Source organism: Corvus kubaryi, unplaced genomic scaffold (genome assembly GCF_017639235.1).
Source record: "Corvus kubaryi isolate FWS band 111438036 unplaced genomic scaffold, C.kubaryi_AGA036_p1.0 133, whole genome shotgun sequence".
Classification (NCBI taxonomy): domain Eukaryota; kingdom Metazoa; phylum Chordata; class Aves; order Passeriformes; family Corvidae; genus Corvus; species Corvus kubaryi.
In genome coordinates this window covers 23,531,640-23,543,175 of record NW_024580667.1, presented here as the reverse complement: position 1 = coordinate 23,543,175, position 11,536 = coordinate 23,531,640, and the positions used below count along the sequence as shown (strand labels likewise).

General features: G+C 44.3%; 1 protein-coding gene across 1 annotated transcript in view; it reads right to left on the bottom strand.

The window, feature by feature from the left end:
• Positions 1-7,771, bottom strand: part of EDAR (ectodysplasin A receptor) — a 70,956-nt gene extending 63,185 nt beyond the window's left edge. The window contains exon 1 of the mRNA XM_042039449.1: positions 7,157-7,771. The gene's annotated coding sequence lies outside the window, so the exon portion shown is untranslated. The remainder of the gene's footprint in view (positions 1-7,156) is intronic.
• Positions 7,772-11,536: the final 3,765 nt, after the last annotated feature.

The following is an 11,536-nucleotide window of genomic DNA, read 5'->3' as shown; positions in this document are numbered from 1 at the left end:
GTAACTTACGAGTGGAGCATCAATGAACAAGCGAGCTTCACAGTTGTCTCAAATTTCTGTCAGTATTTGACTGGCACCACATCAACAGATTCATTTTCTAGGGAAAAAAAAATCAGGGGGCATTTAACCACGTCCTTCTACCAACAAGGTAAGGCTGTGCTCACTGCCATGGATCTGCCTCTACAGGCACTGGGGTTAGAGGCAAAGAGAGTAAATATGAGAAATTGTGCTGTCATTTTGAGTGCGTTTGTCTGCTGCTGTGCATAGAAGTTCTGATCTCTTAGAGCTCTGCAGCACAAGAAGTAAACGTTCTGTACTACACTGGAGATTTGGCAAGCACCCATTTCTGCAGGAAAAAGGCATTTAATTGTAATCTCACCCAACCAAGACATTAGACCTCAACTTTCCAGCTGCTCAGACCACCTACTACTCATTCTAGGGCATGGATCTGATACTCATTTGCTACAAGAAGAGTTTCACTCTTGGTTGGAAAGACAACTTGGTGAGATTTTAGGGTTTTTTTAACCTGTGCTGCCTTTCCTTGCTCTGGAGGCTGCAATTTAAAAGTGGAGGTAGAGGTGACATTGTGGGCAGGAGTGAGTGGAAAATATGTACACTCATCAAACTGCAACCAGATGTCTCATCTACATGTGGACATGCCTCTCCCATGTGCTGTACCCCCAAGGACACCACTCACTGCCTCTTCAAAGTTGCTCCTGGTGTTTCCCCATGCATAGATATTTGCAGTAGAAATACCCGTTTGTTTGTTTAGTCTGACTTCCACCAAAACTAAATTAGAAACAACCTTATGCAAGCTCTGGGAGACCTGCACCATACAGGACACACTCCTGTAGCTCAGCCCAGCAGTGGCTCCTGGTTCATTGTGAAGATATCCAGGTCTGGGAGAGCAGGGGTGCAAGGCACCTGTGGGGCTGACATGCTGGACCTGCTGCTGTCTCTGAGAGACCCTACATGGTGCCTGATTTTGATGTCTGTGAAAACCACTGACTGATCACTTGGGCCAGGAAAGCATTTATAGACAAGCACCCTTTATTTCTTTTTTGTAGTGTAGCCTGTGTACATGGAGATCTCAGATGAAAATCGGAAATGGACAGGCAGGTTGGATATCTGCTGGCCTGACTGGAGAGTCTCCTGTTGGTTTTACTGGGAAATATATCAAGCCCTGTATATTCATTTTATCAGGTTTGTTTTTTTAATTTATTTCCAATTTTACCATTTGTCCAGCAGCTGAATTATTTGTACTTTTCACATCCAATTAAATACCACACAGTGCTAGTACTGGATTTTTCTCACACCTGGTAAGAAAACCATGATGGAAAACATAACCCTGCCACATCAGAGATGTTCTTCATATACCATACAGTATTTGCATCTAGGTTTCCTTGTTGCTAGCCAGTACCATCTGTTATCTGTTTTGGTCTGCTTATAAGAATTGGTAATTTTTGAAAATTGAGAGTAAGACAAGAACAATGGCTTTTTCCTTTGTATTTTACATCCCAAAGAAACCAACTGGATCTACACATGCACAGAAAAATATACCCCTCCAATTGACAATATATTAGCGCATGCTTTTTCTGTATGGAAAATTTAAAGAGACAACACTCATCACGAGGAAGTACTTGAATTTAATGAAATAAATCTGTGCCTCACAATGCCTGGATACTGGGTTTTACTTTTGTCTCTCTTGGAGGGTGTTGACACTCAGACTTGGTGATGGAATAAATGGTGACAGCTGAGATAGTTACTGCCCTCAGCTGTGCGTTCTGTCCTTCTCTTGGAAATTATTACCCTCCTGCAGCTGGCAAAATGGGATGCTTCATGAAGCCAGCTTCAGACTGCCAGACTTCACGCCAGCCTCGGCTTACGCGGATCCACCAGCCCATAAACTTCCATGGCTTGAAGGTGAGCCCACAAGCCATTGAGCCATGCCTGCTGTGCAGGTGGTAAACACTCAGAAAGAAATGGGGTGGCCAGTTGAAGGTGCTGCTGCTGTGCTTGGCCCCCCCTGTCATGTACCACTGGATGGGTGGCAGCCCACAGATCATTCTTTCCTATTTTTGTAAATACAAATGTGTCTAACTCAGGGGACACGTTGTCACCAACTACCCACCAAGAGAAGAAATGGCAAAATCCCAAGTGACAAAAAGAGAACATGTCCCCAGCCTTTTTGTTTTTTGTGGACTCCAATAGGAAGACAAATGTTGTTTAATGATGGTAATTTCAAGTTTTGCGTTGTTATATGAGGCAAATTGAAGTCCCATGTTTGAGGATGCCGTCTGTTTCGTAGCTCCTAACTAGAGCAGGCTATAAACCAGCACCAGGTATTTCAACAGACTGCCTCTTTTAGCCTTTGATATCATCTGTTCCTCATATTTTTACAGTCCCAGTGTTTCTCTTCCAAGATGTGTGATATAGACACACAGGGTCTTTTAGTCTTCTTCTTTTGAGTGACAGAAGCCAAGTTCTAGAAAGCCTTAATTTATCATCTGTTACTGTAAAGATCTTTTTCCCTCCCTGGTCCTTCTCCCAAGCGGTGGAGTGTATAAAGAGTTCCAAAAGAAAAATGGAGCATGTCCTAGGAATGCATCCTTCTAGCCTGGATAATAACAAATATCTAATCCTGAACTATTAAAATGGTTCTTGCTTCAAATGAAATGTAAAAATCTGATACTCAATCTGTAGATAATTGTATGCTGCTTAACTGGCACTTCAGTAGTTTTTGCTTGTGATATATCCAAAGGAAGAGATGGATGCGCTGTCAGAATTAAAGCTCTCTCATTATTTGGCCATATGTTTCTGCTTTGGTCCCCAGCCTGTTACACTGCTGGGGATACAGAGGATAAAGCCTAGTCTTCATATGCAACACAGCCTCCAGGGGAGGTAGGGAAAAGACTGAATCTTTCCAGGGTTCCTTCTTACCCAAGAGCTGGCTTGGACCTGGATGCAGCTAAGTTTTGCAGCACCATATCCTTCCTGGCGGTAAAGGCCAAAGAACCAGAGGCTCATTAACATGATCAGGGGATGTGCATTCATCAGCACTTGCACCGAGCAGACAGAGACAGCAAGACACTGGAACTCATGTATCTTTCTGTGCCAGGCTCCAGTAGGGAAGCAAGTATCTCACTGAAGATTGGTTAGGAAGAGCTGGATGCCAAAGGCTAGCAACTAGGTTGATCTTAGCCTTTAAGATCAAAAGGTTCTCAGGTCCATCAACCTCTCAGCATGCTCCAAGTATAGTCAAACTAAGTTTTCTGAACTCTTTTGCTTTTTCTCCTCAATTCACCCATAGCCACTGAGTGAATGAAAATAACATTCTCAAAACACAGTATACCGCACACATTTTTATTATCAGAGCAGGCCCCTGGATGGTCAGGTCATTGAGGTCATTGAGACCCTCCTAGCTTCCTGTGCACAGCAAGTGAGGCAAGGATCAGCTGAGATACCATCAACTGCTGGAGAGGTTCGTGCGGGACAGGGAATGGGACAACATCAACCTTCTCAAAAAGTCTTTCTGCTATAAAACTTACACAGCTCTGGCAGTCCCTTCTGCCACATAAACTCTTACCAGTCATCTCCTCCCAAAAAGGAAACAGGAAGAATTTAAGGCACCAAATAATAAAATCTCAGTTCTGCAGAACAGAGTCTGAAAAAGAATAAATGCCAGAAACTCTATGAAATCCACCAGGGACTTAGCTATTGATTTTGCACTGCAGCTGGTCAGATACTATGGTAATGTGGCAATGTAAATCCTGTTGCTAGATTCATGGTGGGTGATTCAATTCAAGCATCGTGGCTTAACTTCACAGAATGACACTTCTGACATTTCAAAACTAGCACTCGCTAGCGTCAGATCAGGACGATGTGGCCCTGACTCCATCTCCACAGAGATTTGAAAATCCACTGGCAAAGCTTTAACTTCTTCATAAGACAATAGCAGATAATGCTTTTTAAGTAGTCTTTGTTTATCTTTTATTCTTTTGTTTCTAATGGACTCCTTCTGAATTTGAAAATAACTTCCTCTCTACTTTTGTTCTGATTTCCCCAGTGGGAAGAAACTGAAAAAGCTGATCTACGTCAAGTCAGAAGAAATGTGTGCAAAGTTAATATGATTCAGGAAACAGTGTCTGATCACTGAATATTGCCAAAGAGCCAGCAAGAGCTGGGCACACCACCCTTGTGGGAGTTCTGCCATTGGCTGCATGGGCCCAGAATCTCATCCATTTGTAATAGAATTGGATGGGTGATAAATCAAACAAAGGAATAGCAAGTTACTTGGCCTCCAAATAATATTTGTATGGTCTAGTCTTCGCCATATGAAGGTTCTTAGTTTTCTGAGAAGAGTACAGTCAAACATTTCGTCCATAAGGTGACCATTGGCTCAGGTTATACTTGCCAAGGGGGACAGTCTCACATACCACAATTCTATCTTTGTTCAGTAATATCTAATTCTTTACAGGAACTTACCTTCTTGGAATATACATGGCAAAAAAGTGTCTCTGGTTTTGCAAATATCTCCCTGACCTATTGACACACCAGCCAGAACTTTTCTACATGTTAGGAAAGAAGGGTTTTCTGCCACAAGAGCAGCTGCTTCAGGACCTATTGGGTAAAAAGGGGTACCTGCTATCTCCTATTGCATCATAAAATATATGCTGGGTCTCAAGAGCCAGGAGGGATCCACAAGGCAGTAAAGGCCTGGTTTCAGAGTAATCAGAGGGAGAAATGAGATACATTTTACAGGAGTGAATGGAAAGGCTGATCTACACTCAGCTTTGCCTCAATGACTCATGCAGGGTGGGGCCATGCCGGCACCTCTCTGGTTATTCTGCTATAGGCAGTAGCTCACGTTGCAATTTATCTACCTTTTAGCTGAAAAGAGAAGTAGCATAGATACGATCTGATACCCAGCTCCATCCTAGCATGGAAACAACTCTGTTGAGGATATTAGAGGGGAATTCCTCCACTGATGACAACATGAGAAAAACATTATCTTAATCTAATCTTCAAAAGCTTATGCTGCTATTTCTTGAGACTTGGACCATTTATCTAGCACAGCTATATGGGTTCTGTTAGAAACTTTAGATTCTGTTAAAATATTTCAGTCCTCCAAGAAGTGTCACCTTTACACATAAAGTTGAAATGTTTGATGTGAAGTCATTCTCAGAGGAATTCTTAACAGCCCTATGGTAAAACTGCATTCAATTCAACACTTTCAATGAGATGATTTCCATGGCATACAGTTCAGTATAATGCCTTGAGAATGACCATCTCACGATCTTAAGTGAAAAATTAAAACATCACATGTTTTCCATCTAGCTGCAATAGAGAAAAATCAGCCTATTTATGCCAGTGGTTTTCTGCAAAAGCTATCTACGTACTAAAAAAAAAAAAAAAAAGCCTGCTGGCTTTTTCTGGGCACATTCTCATCTGAGCTCCTTCTTGTGGTCAGACTACATTATTGCAAACTGAACACAGCTATACTGTGCCCTGCCAACCAAAAGCTAAGCTCTGGTAACAGTTTCACCATTGTCAATCATCTCCAGTGAAAAATGGGTTCACAGGAGCTTACCTGAAGGTGGAATTGTTCCCACTGAGTGGTATGAAACCAAACTTGCTGCTGGTGAATATATTTCCTTTATTTGACAGTTCTTGTCCTTTTTATTTTCACAATTAATTTCTTATCAGTATTACTTTTCAGTATAGGATACCCAAACTTCCTTTCTTTTCACTTTGTACAACTTAGACATTTCTGAGAGAGAAGAACAAGAACCAAGTAATTCTGATAATAGTCATGGGATTTGACCCTACTTTGCACAGACACATTAATTTCCTTTTAAAATTTCCAATCTCTCACAATTTTTCCCATAGAGCTGCCAGAGATTTCCACCACTTTCCGAAAACATTTCAAGACCTATCACTGAAAACTGCAGTATACAACATCAACACCCACCTCTGCTGTAGAGGAGTGGCAGCAGTGGCCACTGGCCTTGTCTACTCAAATGAACAGCAGCCACAGGTGTGAAAGATTTCCTTGTAGTTTGAGGCATGTAGAGAGGTTTGGGGTGGTACTCCAAGGAGGTGGTGGTCACTAAGCCCTTGGTACTGTTGTACTATTGATGAGGACCTCACCTCTCATGCCATGGGGGACAGATCCAAAGTGCCATCCATTGCCCCTTCATATAGTATCTACAGCTTCACTAGTTGCAAAAATGAAAACACCTTTTCTCTTAGGCATACCAGTGTCTAGCCACACTTTTTCTAATACGCAGTGTCAGTGCTGTAGCCATGGCAGCAGCAGCAGCTAAAACCACCCAGCTCAGTACCAATGACAATCGTTCATAGTCGTGCAAGGTTCACACACATCACTTCACCATTGGAGCAGGTTCTGCAGTCCCAGCTGAGCTCTCTGCTCCCTTTGAAAGCTACTTTGGCACCACACATGGCTACAGAGTACTGTGCTTGGAGCAGGTGTGCAATACCAGTCTGCCCAGGTACTTCTCTGTGGGCAGCAGCCTGCTTTCATCTCTGGACCTCAGTCTCACAGAACCCTTTTACAGAGAGATTGTGGAAGCAGGGAAAATAAAAATCAGCATGCTATGAACATGTATTCACATGTGTATGCAGTCAGCCACAACAGTATCACTATTGTGATATTTTACAGAGGTGGTTGGGATTTCAAAAGTCTAGTAGCAGTGTAAAAAGTACAGGCAAATTACTTTGCAATGTTAACATAAAACCCGAAAGAGCAGTTCCACTATCCTCTGGAGAAACATATACTTCTACTGAAATAAAAACCCCACTAAATCCTCTAGAGTTTAGGAACCAGTAAGACCATCAGTACTTCTAGTAATAAAAAAGTCTACAACACATGCTCTGTGAAGAAACTTTAACTTCTAACCAAAGGTACTACCAGGAACTGTAGCTACTTTCTAGCTTTCAAAGGAAAAAGCAGTTCTCTAGTCCTATGCCAAGAGCAGAGAAACTCACTGGACGGTAGATCTCTTTCAAACGAAGCCTAAAGCCAACAGGATTTCCAGCCACAGCCCTCGCTGACATCCCCATGACAGAGCGGATCCCGTACCAGAGGCACGTTGGCTCTGGGGAAAGGCAGCCGATACGCGCGACGGGAGCCTACCTTGCACAGACGGGCTCACGGCCTCCGAAGCCCGGAGAAGGGCTGCTCCGTCGGGCACAGAGAGCGGGATACCCGCAGCTGCTCCGTCGGGCACAGAGAGCGGGATACCCGCAGCCGCTCCAGCGGGCACGGAGAGCGGGATACCCGGAGCCGCTCCGGCGGGCACGGAGAGCGGGATACCCGGAGCTGCTCCGTCGGGCACAGAGAGCGGGATACCCGCAGCCGCTCCGGCGGGCACGGAGAGCGGGATACCCGCAGCTGCTCCGGCGGGCACAGGGAGCGGGATACCCGGAGCTGCTCCGGCGGGCACAGGGCGCGGGGTCCCGCTCGCTCGGGCTCTCACACGTGCCAGCGCGCGTCTCCTCCACTCGCAGAGTTTGTCATGAATGTCCCCAGCTGGGTCCCAGTGAGCGCAAAGACCTCGGAGCCGTCAGCCCACGGCCCCGCACTCCCCTCGCAACTTCTCCTTCCCCTCGCTGTCCGCTGGGAAGTTCGGCAGAGCCGCGGGCGCCGGAGCGGGCTCCACTCTCTGCGAAAACTCGCCTGCCCCACCTAGAGGAGCCCCGCAGGATGAGGAGGAGTCCCGCATCCGTGCCCGCTACCGACGAGCTCGGAGCTGGCTGGTGAACAGGAGAAGGTTTTATCTGGTTTGGCTGGGAGAAGGGGAGCCAGAGTCTGGGATGCGGAGCAGGGGAATGCTTCTGGGGAGCTCCTGAGAACAGAAGAAATGAGAGAGAAGTTTGATGAGTGAACTGGTTCAGTTTAGCGAATGTTGCTAAGGCAAAATGAAACTATTCTGAGAAATACCTGATGTCCAGACAATTTGGGGTGGCTCATCTGAAGCCCACCTCACTTTCCTACTTTTCAATTGCAGTTTTGGGGACTCTCTGGACTTCCCACAGGATTCTTACCAGGAAGGGACAGCATGGGCGACATCAAGAATTACTGCTTCCCCAGGAGCACACACAGCTCTCTGCTGCTTCTAGAAAATTCTGAAGAATAACCTAGATGGTTTTCAAATTGAGAATGTCATAGCTACCTTTCTGAACTACCGATTCTTTTCTTCCCAAGCAAAATAGAAATATTCTTATACAGTTCTGCTTTCTAAGGGTTGAAAATTCTGGTTGTCAGCTAGCTCTGCACAAGGGGGTTGCCAGTATTTTGCAAAGAGAGTGTTCCTTAAAACTGGAAAATGGGAAATAACACTGAAGTGAAAATAAATGAAATGCAAAACACCCAGCACATGTGCAAATGGCTTTAGTGCAGTTAAAGCAGTTAACTCAGAGGTCATAAAGGAGAAACATATCAACACTACACCTCCTTTTTTGAGCATCCAATACCCAGTATGAAAAACTGACAGTGCTTGATCAGTGGAAAATATTTCTCAAAGAAGACCTTTCAGCCTTGTTGGATACAAGATTCTTAAGTGTGTATTCTGGTGTGTGTTGTTCTTGTAACTCCACAGCTGACCTTACAGTCACTATCCCATTGGGCAAAGGCAGGCACTGAAACCAGGGGTGCTTTGCTTCTTATCCAACATGTACCAAACTGTTGGTATGAATCAACATTAAAATATAATTGGGCATGTTTTCCTTTTATTAAGAAACATATTCAGTACAACAGTTCCAGTTGTCAAAAGCTGCCCCTGGACTACACAGCAAGTTGCTTCCTTCTAACCTGCAGAGAAGAAAAGATTATGGTTGGTATCACTACAACAGACAAAACTTGGCTAAGCCTGTCTGACCTTCCACAGGGACTGCTTCTCTTAGCAGCAGGTGAATTGTTCCTGAACCTAGTTCCTTCCTGAAACAAAGTTATAAGAGAGACAAGGATGAAGGTGGTAGTAGCAGGGCAGGTTCACTGAAAATGACAGAATAAACAAAGAAAGGTTGCTTCCATATAGCCCACAGGGTGCATCCATTCCTGAGAAGAGACAAAGGCAGCAGGACCATGAAAGACAGAAGAAAGTGTGGAACAAAGGGCAGAAGGAGAACAATAGTTATCTATCCTCATTGCCTATGGAGGCAAGGTTTATACAGTGTTTGTGTTCCCTCCTAATAGCATTTGAATCTACTGGCAAATAGAGATACATTCTCAGAAGCCTCTAACAGTAAGCAGCTGGCTAAAGACAGTCATCCCCAATTTATTGTCCAAATTCGGAGAAAGCACGCTGTGAACACACCTTATGAGAAAGCAACAAATCCGTGCAGAGAGAGACCTCACACGTTCTCCAGCCACCCAAAAAGCATACATCTTCTTAGACCACACAAGTCAGTCAACCCACAGAACACAAATCTGTAGGAAATCAGGATTCATTAGTTCCAGTACTTCTGGAGCAAGATGTTTTTCTGAGGATGGTTTATCATTGTGGGTCTGAGAGGCACTGGAGAATTTTGTTTTATATCTTTGGGCCAAATTAGGTTAATTTTCATTCTTCTGTTTCTCCCAGTCTTCAGGGCAATATGGGTGCCCAAGGTCCTACCTCTGAGTGAACTCCTCATGGTTTGGTCTTGAAGTCCACATCCTACCAGGGCTGACATCTGGCCCAGAGAAGCTGCTCTGCAAAGATGCTGTGTGAAAAAGAGGAACTTATATTTTGCTGACCCAGTCACAGTGGAAAAGTAAACACAAAAGAAGAAGAGATACCTTTGTCAAAGACCCACCAAAATGGCAGTGTTTTTTCAGCTGCCACATTGATTCCTGGCATCAGGTAACAGGCTGAAAGAATTAACTACCCCTTTCAGCCCCTATGACATCCATATGTCTACCCACCCTTTCTGACGTGTGAAATTCCTGCACTGAGCACCCTGCTAGAATGAAGGGACAAGCAGGCATCAGAGACAAAATAAGTATATGCAACCACAAGAAAGGAAAGGAGGAGAGAGGTGTGATGAACTCAGCCATTTGGACTTGTGAGGCTCCTTACTGCTTATCTTTTCTATCAGAATGGAGGTCTACATGGCACATGAACAGCTGTTGTCACAAAATCATCCTTCCACCCCACCTTTGGTCACACTGGAGGCAGCACAAAGGCAGAGCACGCCACTGCAATATTTCTTAGGTTTGTCCAAAGGGCCTATGTCTTCCCTCAAGTAATGGGAGAGGTAGAATGACATGAGAAGTGCCTGTACTACATGCCTAAAACAGAGAGTGGGTTTGCCTGGTGTGAGTTCTTGCTGCTGTCATCAGCTATGTAAGGCTGATGGGATTTTGCATTTTCTGTCGTCTCCCTTTTCTGCAGGGGCTGGTATTCCCCTGCCCCACTGTGGCAGAGGACACTGGCATCCAGAGATGGTGACACGAGGAGAAGGAGAGAGGATTATAGCCCTTGGAGATTCTTTCTCCTTTTGTGGTGGAAAATTGTCTGGTTTATAACTAAAGTTGAGCTGTCTAAAGACCTCTATTGTTTCTCAGAAGTGACATTCATTTTATTGAAACACTAAGGGCTGAGAAAGATACTGTAAGAAGGGAAAATGAAAGAATTGAGCAGAACCTACTAGGAATGAAAAGCCAACACTTCTGGAGGTGTGCTTGATAAAGGGCCCCTTTCCTAGAGCTTACATTTATTTCCCCAATTACAAAATTACAAAATCACAAGCACACACCTGCAAAGGGCTCCCATTAGCATCAAGCCTACTTCAAAAGCTGGACTCACTGATGTTAGACTGCTGACTACACGTGAGCGTAGTCATCCAGGGCTTCAAATCCTGTTCCTTCCCTTCATAGCCCACCCAGTTGCCTCAGTCAGGTTTATTACAACATCTACCACTACCCTCAGCCCTTCTCCCCCAACACTTTCTACCTCCACATGGTTGCCCTTCACTGGTTTTCTTCTGTCCAATAACCACAACACTGCTTTCAGATGCCACACTTTTTATTAGGCCAGAGAAAACACACATGGGTGCTGGTTTATGTAGAGACTAGTCTGATAAAGGTTTCTTACAGCCAGAAAAGTTGGTTTATTTCAAATGGTATCTCTCAGCAATTCTTCAGGTTTAACTGACTCACTTCTCCAGCTGACTCATTGCAAGCTCCCAGCTCCACAGATATCTGGGAACTGAAGCTGATTACCAGGTCACAAAACCTACACAGCATTTGGAGAACTTCTCCCAAATCATTAGGCAGACTGTTTCGGGCCAGCCCATTTATATATATTTCTGATTTTCAGAATGATGTCTTTCACAAGAAAATTGCAAAGCAATTAGCTTAGCTCAAACACCTACAGTAATACTGCCCTTGAGTTTGTAACAAATATTTCAAATAATTAGAACATATTTCTGTGCCTTCTAGAACGCACGTAATTAACAAATGTATTAATAATGACTCCTTTCCTAAAAGGAAACTGCAGAAGTAGCTAAAACCAAATGAAACCACACTTTC